We start from the raw sequence: 12368 nt of genomic DNA, 5'->3' as shown, positions 1-12368 counted from the left end.
GGAGAGAGAAAGGTGCTGCAATGTTGTTTGGTGTGTGCAGGGTGAGTGGTGTTTCTTTTTTTTGGGGAGGCCCTGTGGTTCAATGGGGTTTGGGGTGTATGGTTTTGGTGTTTTGTGTTGACAGGTTCTGGTTTAAGGGGTGCTTTGTAGGTGGAGTAGGCTGGGTTGTGTGAGTGGGATGTGTGTTAGAGGTAGGAGAGGTGTTTGGTTGACGGTAGGAGAGTTGTGAGTGTTGAGATGGTGAGAGGGTTGTGTATGAGGGTGGTTGGGTTGTTCAGTTAGCGTGAGAGGAGAGTGTTGTTTAAGTGTTGGAGGTAGATGAGGGTTTGTGGGGAGGTGTTGGAGTAGAGGGAGGTTGTTTATGCTTGTTGAGTGGCGTTGTGTTTTGAGGAGTTGAGTGTTGAAAGAGAGTTGTGGGTTAGTGCGTTTTTGATGGTGTTGCTGGTTGTGTGTTTCTGGAGTGATTGTGGGGGTTGGTGTTTAGATGGATGCAGTTTGGGGTAGTGGATGTTTGATGTAGATGTGTGGGGATGAGTTGGGGGTTGAGGCAGTGGTTGTGTGGCTTGGTGGTTGTGGGTAGGTTGTTGTAGTAGGTGGTTGAGAGGTGTTGGAGTGCTGTGTTCGGGTGGATGTAGTGTGAGGAAGGTGTTGGGTTGTGTGGCGATGGGTTACGGGTGTTTGTTGTGTGAAGGAGAAGTTGTAGTTGTTTGGAGTGAGGTTGGATGTTCGCTTGTGTTTGTGGTTGGTGGGGTGCGGAGGTTGTTTTGCTTGAGGTGGTGAGCGGGCAGAGATTTGTTTGTGAGTGTGTGTATGGAGTGTGTGAGTTTACTTTGAGAGAGTGAGTTGTTGGAGTTGCATGGGTGTTGTGTAGATGTGTGCTGGTTGTGGGAGTGTTAGATGATGTATAGTAGTGTGGTGGGAGAGTTGAGTGGTGTGGTGTGGAGGGTGGTGAGGGTGTTCGGTTTGGATTGAGGCGTGATTGTTCGTTGGGAGTGTGTTTCAGGGTAGACGTTGGTTAGTGTTTGATGAGGAGTAGTGCGTTGGTGGTTGCGAGTGTTGTAGCTGTGCAGGGGTTAGAGAGGTTTGTTGTGACTGTGGAGTTGGGGGGGGATTAGTTGGAGGTGTTGTGGAGTGAGGCAGGTTGTTTTGAGAGTTGAGTGGGTGTTGTGTTGCTGGGTTGTGCTTTGTTGGTGAAGGATGCTGTGTTGATTGTGCAGGAGGATGGAGGTCTTCGCAGGTGTGAGTGGTAGGTGGTGTGATGGTTGTTCAGTTTGGATGAGTAGTGTGTTGGGGTTGATGCTTGTTAGGGGAGTTGTTGAGTAGTGTTGGGTGCAGTTGTTAGTCTGTGGAGAGGTTTAGTTTTGAGAGTGTGGTCTGAAGGTGGTGTTGTTTAAGAGTTGAGTTGGGATGAGAGTGCAGTGTGTGGTTTGGTGGTGTTGTGTTGAGGGGATTGTTTGTGTGTTGAGAGTGTACGGAGGGTGTTTGCTGGATGTGGTTGCTGTGGGGAGTTGGTTTTATGCAAGGTTGGAGAGGAGAGTGGGTGTAGTGGTGTGGTTGTGAAGTGTTAGGAGAGGTTTTAGTGGTTGAGAAGGGTGTTGGTGTGTGTTTGGAGTGTGTGCAGTGGAGGTTGTGTTGGCGTAGGGGTTTGGTTTGCCGAGTGTGGGTGGAGGTTGGTTGTGATGGTGTGTAGGAGTGTGTGTTTTGAAGTGTGGTATGGAGCAGAGGTTTGTGTGGTGTTGGTGGAGTTGTAGGTATATGGTTGTGAAGTTTGGTGATGTGCTGTTGTGAGTTTGAATGTTGCAGAGATGTAGTTGGTGTGAGTGGTGATCTGGCAGGTTGATAGTTGGAGGTCGGAGGTTGGTTGTTGATGGGATGAGAGGTTGAGTTTTGTGAGAGTGATAGTGGGAGTTGGTAGGTGTTTTCGTTGAAAGATGTCGGTTTGAGGAGTGTTGTTTGGGTTTGTAGGTAGGGTGGAGTATGTTTGTTGGCTGTGTGTGCTGAGTGGTGAGTGTTGTTGTGGTGGTAGATGGTGAGGTGTTTGGAGTGTGGTTGGAGGGGTTGTGTGTTGTTTGGTTAAGGTGTAGTGTTGAGGTTGAGTGTGAGGTTTAAGGGTTGTGGTGTTTTTTGCGAGAGGTTTGGTGGATGTCTATGGAGTGTTGTGTTTGTGAGTGGAGTTGTCAGGTTGAGTGGGTTGTTTGAGTGAGATGGAGGTGCTTTGTGAGAGTGTGGTTTGATGCTGGTTAGGTTGGCTTTTGGTTTGTGTGTGATAGTTGGTTGAAGTGTTTGGTGGTGAGATGATGGTGGGTGTGAGTGGTTGCAGGGTTTATGGATGATTGAGGGGGTTGGTGTTGGGGCGGAGTGGTTTTTGTTTTTGTAAGAGGTTAGTGTTGAGAGGTGTGTAGTTGGTGTTTCCGTAGTGTTGTAGTGTTAGCGAGTGGTGTTTGTGGAGGTGGTGCGGAGGGAGTTGTTGGTTGAGTGGTGGAAGTTGGTGTAGGTGTGTTTGAGAGGTGAAATGGTGAGTGTTGTGGTTGAGTGTTTTGTGGAGTTGTTTGCGAGTTGGTTGGTGTTGTGTGTGGTTTGTTTGGAGGATTAGTTAGAGTGTAGTTATGGAGGAGGTGGTGGAGATGAGTTGGCAGGGAGTGGTTGGTATGGGGTAGTTCGCAGGGTTGGTGTGGTGAGTGTAGTAGGTTTGCTTGTGTGATTGTTGGTTGAGTGTTGTGGTGTTTAGAGTGAGTTGTGTTGCTAGGTTGGTGGTGTTATGTAGTCGGGGAGAGGTTACGGAGGTGTTGGTTGTATGCGAGGGTGTTGGTGGAGATGTGCTTTGGAAAGATGGGCTGTGTTGGTGGGTTTGTTGGTGTGTTGGTTGGGTTGCGTAGTTTGTTGAGTTTCGTTGTTGGATGAGAGTGGTTATTGTTGGGAGTGGCAGTGGGTGAGTGGTTTGTGGGGGGTTTGAGGGGTGTGTTTGGGTGTGGAGTCGGGAGGTGTGTGTGTTTTGAGGTTTTGTTTAGTGGTTGTGCTGGAGTTTTGGGAGATTGTTAGCTGGGCGTTGGTGTTGTTGGAGGGAGTGTACTGGGGAGTTGGTGCGCGATTGTCTAGAGGGAGTGTTTGAGGAGATGTAGAGGTTGTTGAGGTGTGAAGTGAGGTTTGCTGGTTGGTTTGTTGATTGAGTAGTTGGAAGTTGGGTGTAGAGGTGGTTGATATAATGGTGGTATGGAGAGTTGAGCGAGTGTGTTGGGAGATGGTGTTGTGGAGGTGTGCGGCGGTTGGTTGTTGGGAGAAGAGGTTTTGTTAGATTTGTGTTGATAGGGAGGTTTGAGTGATTCGGTTGTGGTGAGTAGGTGGAGTTGATGTGTTGGTGAGGATGTAGGGGATGTTGTTTGGAGGTTGGTGTAGGTGGTTGGGGTGGTTTTGTGAGGGAAGTGTGTTTGGGTGTGTGGGTTGCGTGGTGGATGTGTTGTTAGAGTTGTGTATTGTGAGTGTTTGTTGACGATAGAGGTGGTTTGTGATGGTTTTGAGAGAGGTGTTGATTGTGTAGTTGTTGTCGTGAGGGTAATGAGTGTTGTGAGTTTGGTGGGTGTGTTTAGAGAGTGTTCAGATATTGAGTGTGAGTGAGCTTTGATGTGGTGCGTTGTAGGGAGTGGTAGATGTGTTTGATGGAGTTGTTTGGTGAGATGGTTGAGGTGTTGATGGGTTGCGGGTGTGAGTGTGTGAGGTGTGTTGGTGTGGGGTGGTGAGTTGTTTGTTTTGAGAGTGAAGGAGTGTAGTGTGTGGTGTGTGTTAGGTGGTTGTATGTTTTGAGAGTGGTTGGTTGATGTAGGTTGGGAGTTTTTGTTTGGAGGTTGAGTTTTTGAGGAGTTTGTGTTGGGTTGAGATGGTGTGTGTTGAGTGGTTTGGTGGTTTTTTGTTGGGAGGTGTTGGCAGTGTGGTAGTGAGAGTGTGTTGAGAGTGGTTTCGTAGTTGGGGTGGTAGTGTGGCGGTGGTTGTTTGAGATAGTGTTGGAGGTGTTAGGTATGGTGTGTAGTGGAGGGTTTGTGTGATGTTGAGTTGGAGGAGTGTAGTGTGGGAGTTTCATGAGCTAGCTTGGATTGAGTGTGCAGTGGTGTTTTAGTGCTTGAGTGTCGTTGGTGAGTGTAGTGTTTAGAGAGGTGAGGTTGAGGGCATGGCTGAGTGTGTGGAGTATGTGGCGAGTTGTAGCTAGTGCGGGTTGTAGTGTTGGATGAGCAGTTGGCTGAGAGTGTTTGTGGTAGTAGGTTGAGTGAGTGGTGTAGCGATGAGAGTTGTGTCGCAGGTGATAGAGGTGCGAGTTGTGAGAGTAGTGTTGGAGAGTGATGATGTCCTGTTCCAGGGTGTTGTGCTGATTGGGAAATGATTGCAGAGATGTGGTAGTGGAGGTGTTCTGCTGTGTGAGTTTCAGTTGAGAGAGAGTGGTTGGAGTTGTTTGCTAGTAGTTAGAGATTAGGCAAGTGTGTGGAGTTGGTGTGTGAGTGCGAGGTGCAGAGTGCTGTATGGTTTGGAAGAGTGTGGCAGTGGTGTGTGTGGTTGATGTGCGGGGGATGCGTAGAGTTCTCCTGAGCAGTGGTTGGAGTACGTGCTGAGGTGGTCGTAGGAGATGGGCATGTTCCAGGTGAAAGAGTGGACGTGAGTGGAGAGGTGTTTGGTAGTGCTGATGTGTCTGATGGAGTGCTTGTAGCTGTTGGAGAAGATGCAGCAGTTGGGCTTGATGTGCCTGTAGTGGTGGTTTTTTGGGCTTTGCTTGATGTTTCAGTCGTTGACGGGAGAGTTGTAGTTGTTTCAACAGTTGGTTTGGGGGAGGCAGAGCTAGCAGGTGGAGTTTGGGAAGGTGATGTGGCGAGGGTAGCAGGGGAGGTTGTTTTTCCGGGTTTGGTTGAGGGGGCAGTATTTGTGTTGAGGAGTGATGTTTTTGGGGAGGTAGAAATTGAGGTTGCTGTTAGTGTAGACTTTGGTGCAGATGTAGTTTGAGCTGGAAAAGTTTTCTCCTGAGCAGTGGTTGGAGTAGCTGCTGTTGTGGTCGTGGGAGATGGGCTTGTTCCGGGAGAAAGCGTGGACGTAAGGGGAGGGGTTTTTGGTGATGCTGATGTGCTGCAGGAGGGCTTTTTCCTGGAGGGGAAAAGATGGAGCAGTTGGGCTTGATGGGCCCGCAGTGGGGGTTTCTTCTGCTTTGGTTGATTTTTCAGTTTTTGAAAAGAGGGTTGATTTGTTTTTGAACAGTGGCTTTTAGGGAGAGGCAAGCAGATGTTGTTTGGGTTGGTGATGTGGCGAGGGGAGCAGGGGGGGTTTTGTTTCTCCAGGTTTGGATGTGAGGGGTAAATTTGGGGAGGAGTGATGTGTTTGTGTGGTAGTCGAAGTAGAGGTTGCTGTTAGTGTAGACGTTGGTGAAGATGTAGTCTGGGCGGGAGACTTTTTCCCCTGAGATTTGGTTGGAGTAGCTGCTGAGGGGGTCTTAGGGGATGGGCTTGTTGGAGGAAAAAGGGTGGACGTAAGTGGAGAGGTGTTTGGTGATGCTGATGTGTCTGCAGGGGGTTTTGTATTTGTTTGGGAAGAAGATGCAGCAGTTGGGCTTGATGTGCCGGCAGTGGTGGTTTTTTCTGCTTTGCTTGATGTTTCAGCCCTTGACGGGAGAGTTGTAGTTGTTTCTGCAACAGTAGGCATTGGAGAGGGGGTTTTTGCAGATTGGGTTTGGGATGGGGATTTGGGGAGGGTAGCAGGAGGGGTTGTTTCTCCAGGTTTGGATAAAAGGGCAAAAGTTGTGGTGGGGGGTGATGTGTTTGTGAGGGTAAAATTGGGGGTTGATGTTAGTGTAGTCGTCGGTACAGTTGGGGTTGGAGCTGGAGACGTTTTTTCCTGAGCAGGGGTTGGTGTAGCTGCTGAGGTGGTAGTAGGAGATGGGGTTTTTCCAGGAAAAAGAGGGGACGTAAGTGGTGGGGTTTTTGGTGATGCAGATGTGTCTGCAGGAGGGCTTGTAGCTGTTTGGGAGAAGATGCAGATTTTGGGGTTGTTGTGCCTGCAGTGGGGGTTTCTTCGGCTTTGCTTGACGTTTCAGTCGTTGAAAAGAGAGTTGTAGTTTTCTCAACAGAAGTAGGTACTGGAGAGGCAGAGCTAGCAGATGTAGTTTGGGATGGTGATGTGGCGAGGGTAGCAGGGGAGGTTTTTTTGGGCTTGTTCCAGGAGAAAGAGTGGACGTAAGTGGAGAGGTGTTTAATGATGCAGATGTCTCTGCAGGAGTGCTTGTAGCTGTTTGCGAAGAAGATGCAGCAGTTGGGCTTGATGTGCCTGCAGTGGTGGTTTCTTCTGCTTTGCTTGATGTTTCAGTTGTTGACAAGAGAGTTGTAGTTGTTTCTGCAACAGTAGGCACTGGAGAGGCAGAGCTAGCAGATGTAGTTTGGGATGGTGATGTGGCGAGGGTAGCAGGGGAGGTTGTTTCTCCAGGTTTGGATGAGAGGGCAGTAGTTGTGTTGAGGAGTGATGTGCTTGTGAGGGTAGAAGTAGAGGTTGCTCTTAGTGTAGACGTTGGTGCAGATGTAGTCTGAGCTGGAGACGTGTTCTCCTGAGCAGTGGTTGGAGTAGCTGCTGAGGTGGTTGTAGGAGATGTGGTTGATCCAGGAGAAAGAGTGGACGTAAGTGGAGAGGTGTTTGGTGATGCTGATGTGTCTGCAGGAGTGCTTGTATCTGTTTGAGGAGAAGATGCAGCAGTTGGGCTTGATGTGCCTGCAGTGGTGGTTTCTTCTGCTTTGCTTGATGTTTCAGTCGTTGACAAGAGCGTTGTAGTTGTTTCAACAGTAGTAGGTACTGGAGAGGCAGATGTAGCAGCTGTAGTTTGGGATGGTGATGTGGCGAGGGTAGCAGGGGAGGTTGTTTCTCCACGGTTTGGATGAGAGGGCAGAAGTTGTGTTGAGGAGTGATGTGCTTGTGAGGGTAGAAGTAGAGGTTGCTGTTAGTGTAGACGTTGGTGCAGATGTAGTCTGAGCTGGAGACGTGTTCTCCTGAGCAGTGGTTGGAGTAGCTGCTGAGGTGGTCGTAGGAGATGGGCTTGTTCCAGGAGAAAGAGTGGACGTAAGTGGAGAGGTGTTTGGTGATGCTGATGTGTCTGCAGGAGTGCTTGTAGCTGTTTGAGAAGAAGATGCAGCAGTTGGGCTTGATGTGCCTGCAGTGGTGGTTTCTTCTGCTTTGCTTGATGTTTCAGTCGTTGACAAGAGAGTTGTAGTTGTTTCTGCAACAGTAGGCATTGGAGAGGCAGAGCTAGCAGATGTAGTTTGGGATGGTGATGTGGCGAGGGTAGCAGGGGAGGTTGTTTCTCCAGGTTTGGATGAGAGGGCAGTAGTTGTGTTGAGGAGTGATGTGCTTGTGAGGGTAGAAGTAGAGGTTGCTGTTAGTGTAGACGTTGGTGCAGATGTAGTCTGAGCTGGAGACGTGTTCTCCTGAGCAGTGGTTGGAGTAGCTGCTGAGGTGGTTGTAGGAGATGTGGTTGATCCAGGAGAAAGAGTGGACGTAAGTGGAGAGGTGTTTGGTGATGCTGATGTGTCTGCAGGAGTGCTTGTATCTGTTTGAGGAGAAGATGCAGCAGTTGGGCTTGATGTGCCTGCAGTGGTGGTTTCTTCTGCTTTGCTTGATGTTTCAGTCGTTGACAAGAGAGTTGTAGTTGTTTCAACACTAGTAGCTACTGGAGAGGCAGAGCTAGCAGATGTAGTTTGGGATGGTGATGTGGCGAGGGTAGCAGGGGAGGTTGTTTCTCCAGGTTTGGATGAGAGGGCAGTAGTTGTGTTGAGGAGTGATGTGCTTGTGAGGGTAGAAGTAGAGGTTGCTGTTAGTGTAGACGTTGGTGCAGATGTAGTCTGAGCTGGAGACGTGTTCTCCTGAGCAGTGGTTGGAGTAGCTGCTGAGGTGGTCGTAGGAGATGGGCTTGTTCCAGGAGAAAGAGTGGACATAAGTGGAGAGGTGTTTGGTGATGCAGATGTCTCTGCAGGAGTGCTTGTAGCTGTTTGAGAAGAAGATGCAGCAGTTGGGCTTGATGTGCCTGCAGTGGTGGTTTCTTCTGCTTTGCTTGATGTTTCAGTCGTTGACAAGAGAGTTGTAGTTGTTTCTGCAACAGTAGGCATTGGAGAGGCAGAGCTAGCAGATGTAGTTTGGGATGGTGATGTGGTGAGGGTAGCAGGGGAGGTTGTTTCTCCAGGTTTGGATGAGAGGGCAGTAGTTGTGTTGAGGAGTGATGTGCTTGTGAGGGTAGAAGTAGAGGTTGCTGTTAGTGTAGACGTTGGTGCAGATGTAGTCTGAGCTGGAGACGTGTTCTCCTGAGCAGTGGTTGGAGTAGCTGCTGAGGTGGTCGTAGGAGATGGGCTTGTTCCAGGAGAAAGAGTGGACGTAAGTGGAGAGGTGTTATGATGCTGATGTGTCTGCAGGAGTGCTTGTAGCTGTTTGAGAAGAAGATGCAGCAGTTGGGCTTGATGTGCCTGCAGTGGTGGTTTCTTCTGTTTTGCTTGATGTTTCAGTCGTTGACAAGAGAGTTGTAGTTGTTTCAAATAGTAGGCATTGGAGAGGCAGATCTAGCAGATGTAGTTTGGGATGGTGATGTGGCGAGGGTAGCAGGGGAGGTTGTTTCTCCAGGTTTTGCAAGAGAGCGCAGTACTTCGCTTAGGAGTGATGTGCTTGTGAGGGTAGAAGTAGAGGTTGCTGTTAGTGTAGAGTTGGTGCAGATGTAGTCTGAGCTGGAGACGTGTTCTCCTGAGCAGTGGTTGGAGTAGCTGCTGAGGTGGTCGTAGGAGATGGGCTAGTTCCAGGAGAAAGAGTGGACATAAGTGGAGAGGTGTTTGGTGATGCTGATGTGTCTGCAGGAGTGCTTGTAGCTGTTTGAGAAGAAGATGCAGCAGTTGGGCTTGATGTGCCTGCAGTGGTGGTTTCTTCTGCTTTGCTTGATGTTTCAGTCGTTGACAAGAGAGTTGTAGTTGTTTCTGCAACAGTAGGCATTGGAGAGGCAGAGCTAGCAGATGTAGTTTGGGATGGTGATGTGGCGAGGGTAGCAGGGGAGGTTGTTTCTCCAGGTTTGGATGAGAGGGCAGTAGTTGTGTTGAGGAGTGATGTGCTTGTGAGGGTAGAAGTAGAGGTTGCTGTTAGTGTAGACGTTGGTGCAGATGTAGTCTGAGCTGGAGACGTGTTCTCCTGAGCAGTGGTTGGAGTAGCTGCTGAGGTGGTCGTAGGAGATGGGCTTGTTCCAGGAGAAAGAGTGGACGTAAGTGGAGAGGTGTTTGGTGATGCAGATGTCTCTGCAGGAGTGCTTGTAGCTGTTTGAGAAGAAGATGCAGCAGTTGGGCTTGATGTGCCTGCAGTGGTGGTTTCTTCTGCTTTGCTTGATGTTTCAGTCGTTGACAAGAGAGTTGTAGTTGTTTCTGCAACAGTAGGCATTGGAGAGGCAGAGCTAGCAGCTGTAGTTTGGGATGGTGATGTGGCGAGGGTAGCAGGGGAGGTTGTTTCTCCAGGTTTGGATGAGAGGGCAGTAGTTGTGTTGAGGAGTGATGTGCTTGTGAGGGTAGAAGTAGAGGTTGCTGTTAGTGTAGAGGTTGGTGCAGATGTAGTCTGAGCTGGAGACGTGTTCTCCTGAGCAGTGGTTGGAGTAGCTGCTGAGGTGGTCGTAGGAGATGGGCTTGTTCCAGGAGAAAGAGTGGACGTAAGTGGAGAGGTGTTTGGTGATGCTGATGTTCTGCAGGAGTGCTTGTAGCTGTTTGAGAAGAAGATGCAGCAGTTGGGCTTGATGTGCCTGCAGTGGTGGTTTCTTCTGTTTTGCTTGATGTTTCAGTCGTTGACAAGAGAGTTGTAGTTGTTTCAACAGTAGTAGGCATTGGAGAGGCAGATCTAGCAGATGTAGTTTGGGATGGTGATGTGGTGAGGGTAGCAGGGGAGGTTGTTTCTCCAGGTTTTGAAGAGAGAGCTGCACTTGTGCTTAGGAGTGATGTGCTTGTGAGGGTAGAAGTAGAGGTTGCTGTTAGTGTAGAGTTGGTGCAGATGTAGTCTGAGCTGGAGACGTGTTCTCCTGAGCAGTGGTTGGAGTAGCTGCTGAGGTGGTCGTAGGAGATGGGCTGTTCCAGGAGAAAGAGTGGACGTAAGTGGAGAGGTGTTTGGTGATGCTGATGTGTCTGCAGGAGTGCTTGTAGCTGTTTGAGAAGAAGATGCAGCAGTTGGGCTTGATGTGCCTGCAGTGGTGGTTTCTTCTGCTTTGCTTGATGTTTCAGTCGTTGACAAGAGAGTTGTAGTTGTTTCCAACAGTAGGTACTGGAGAGGCAGAGCTAGCAGATGTAGTTTGGGATGGTGATGTGGCGAGGGTAGCAGGGGAGGTTGTTTCTCCAGGTTTGGATGAGAGGGCAGTAGTTGTGTTGAGGAGTGATGTGCTTGTGAGGGTAGAAGTAGAGGTTGCTGTTAGTGTAGACGTTGGTGCAGATGTAGTCTGAGCTGGAGACGTGTTCTCCTGAGCAGTGGTTGGAGTAGCTGCTGAGGTGGTCGTAGGAGATGGGCTTGTTCCAGGAGAAAGAGTGGACGTAAGTGGAGAGGTGTTTGGTGATGCTGATGTGTCTGCAGGAGTGCTTGTAGCTGTTTGAGAAGAAGATGCAGCAGTTGGGCTTGATGTGCCTGCAGTGGTGGTTTCTTCTGCTTTGCTTGATGTTTCAGTCGTTGACAAGAGAGTTGTAGTTGTTTCTGCAACAGTAGGCATTGGAGAGGCAGAGCTAGCAGAGGTAGTTTGGGATGGTGATGTGGTGAGGGTAGCAGGGGAGGTTGTTTCTCCAGGTTTGGATGAGAAGGCAGTAGTTGTGTTGAGGAGTGATGTGCTTGTGAGGGTAGAAGTAGAGGTTGCTGTTAGTGTAGACGTTGGTGCAGATGTAGTCTGAGCTGGAGACGTGTTCTCCTGAGCAGTGGTTGGAGTAGCTGCTGAGGTGGTCGTAGGAGATGGGCTTGTTCCAGGAGAAAGAGTGGACGTAAGTGGAGAGGTGTTTGGTGATGCTGATGTGTCTGCAGGAGTGCTTGTAGCTGTTTGAGAAGAAGATGCAGCAGTTGGGCTTGATGTGCCTGCAGTGGTGGTTTCTTCTGCTTTGCTTGATGTTTCAGTCGTTGACAAGAGAGTTGTAGTTGTTTCAACAGTAGTAGGTACTGGAGAGGCAGAGCTAGCAGGTGTAGTTTGGGATGGTGATGTGGCGAGGGTAGCAGGGGAGGTTGTTTCTCCAGGTTTGGATGAGAGGGCAGTAGTTGTGTTGAGGAGTGATGTGCTTGTGAGGGTAGAAGTAGAGGTTGCTGTTAGTGTAGACGTTGGTGCAGATGTAGTCTGAGCTGGAGACGTGTTCTCCTGAGCAGTGGTTGGAGTAGCTGCTGAGGTGGTCGTAGGAGATGGGCTTGTTCCAGGAGAAAGAGTGGACGTAAGTGGAGAGGTGTTTAATGATGCAGATGTCTCTGCAGGAGTGCTTGTAGCTGTTTGAGAAGAAGATGCAGCAGTTGGGCTTGATGTGCCTGCAGTGGTGGTTTCTTCTGCTTTGCTTGATGTTTCAGTCGTTGACAAGAGAGTTGTAGTTGTTTCTGCAACAGTAGGTATTGGAGAGGCAGATGTAGCAGATGTAGTTTGGGATGGTGATGTGGCGAGGGTAGCAGGGGAGGTTGTTTCTCCAGGTTTGGATGAGAGGGCAGTAGTTGTGTTGAGGAGTGATGTGCTTGTGAGGGTAGAAGTAGAGGTTGCTGTTAGTGTAGAGGTTGGTGCAGATGTAGTCTGAGCTGGAGACGTGTTCTCCTGAGCAGTGGTTGGAGTAGCTGCTGAGGTGGTCGTAGGAGATGGGCTTGTTCCAGGAGAAAGATGGACGTAAGTGGAGAGGTGTTTGGTGATGCTGATGTCTCTGCAGGAGTGCTTGTAGCTGTTTGAGAAGAAGATGCAGCAGTTGGGCTTGATGTGCCTGCAGTGGTGGTTTCTTCTGTTTTGCTTGATGTTTCAGTCGTTGACAAGAGAGTTGTAGTTGTTTCAACAGTAGTAGGCATTGGAGAGGCAGATCTAGCAGATGTAGTTTGGGATGGTGATGTGGTGAGGGTAGCAGGGGAGGTTGTTTCTCCAGGTTTTGCAAGAAGAGCTGCACTTCTGCTTAGGAGTGATGTGCTTGTGAGGGTAGAAGTAGAGGTTGCTGTTAGTGTAGAGGTTGGTGCAGATGTAGTCTGAGCTGGAGACGTGTTCTCCTGAGCAGTGGTTGGAGTAGCTGCTGAGGTGGTTGTAGGAGATGGGCTAGTTCCAGGAGAAAGAGTGGACATAAGTGGAGAGGTGTTTGGTGATGCTGATGTGTCTGCAGGAGTGCTTGTAGCTGTTTGAGAAGAAGATGCAGCAGTTGGGCTTGATG

Source organism: Meleagris gallopavo, chromosome 30 (genome assembly GCF_905368555.1).
Source record: "Meleagris gallopavo chromosome 30, MGAL_WU_HG_1.1, whole genome shotgun sequence".
NCBI lineage: Eukaryota > Metazoa > Chordata > Aves > Galliformes > Phasianidae > Meleagris > Meleagris gallopavo.
This window is presented reverse-complemented; position numbering follows the sequence as displayed.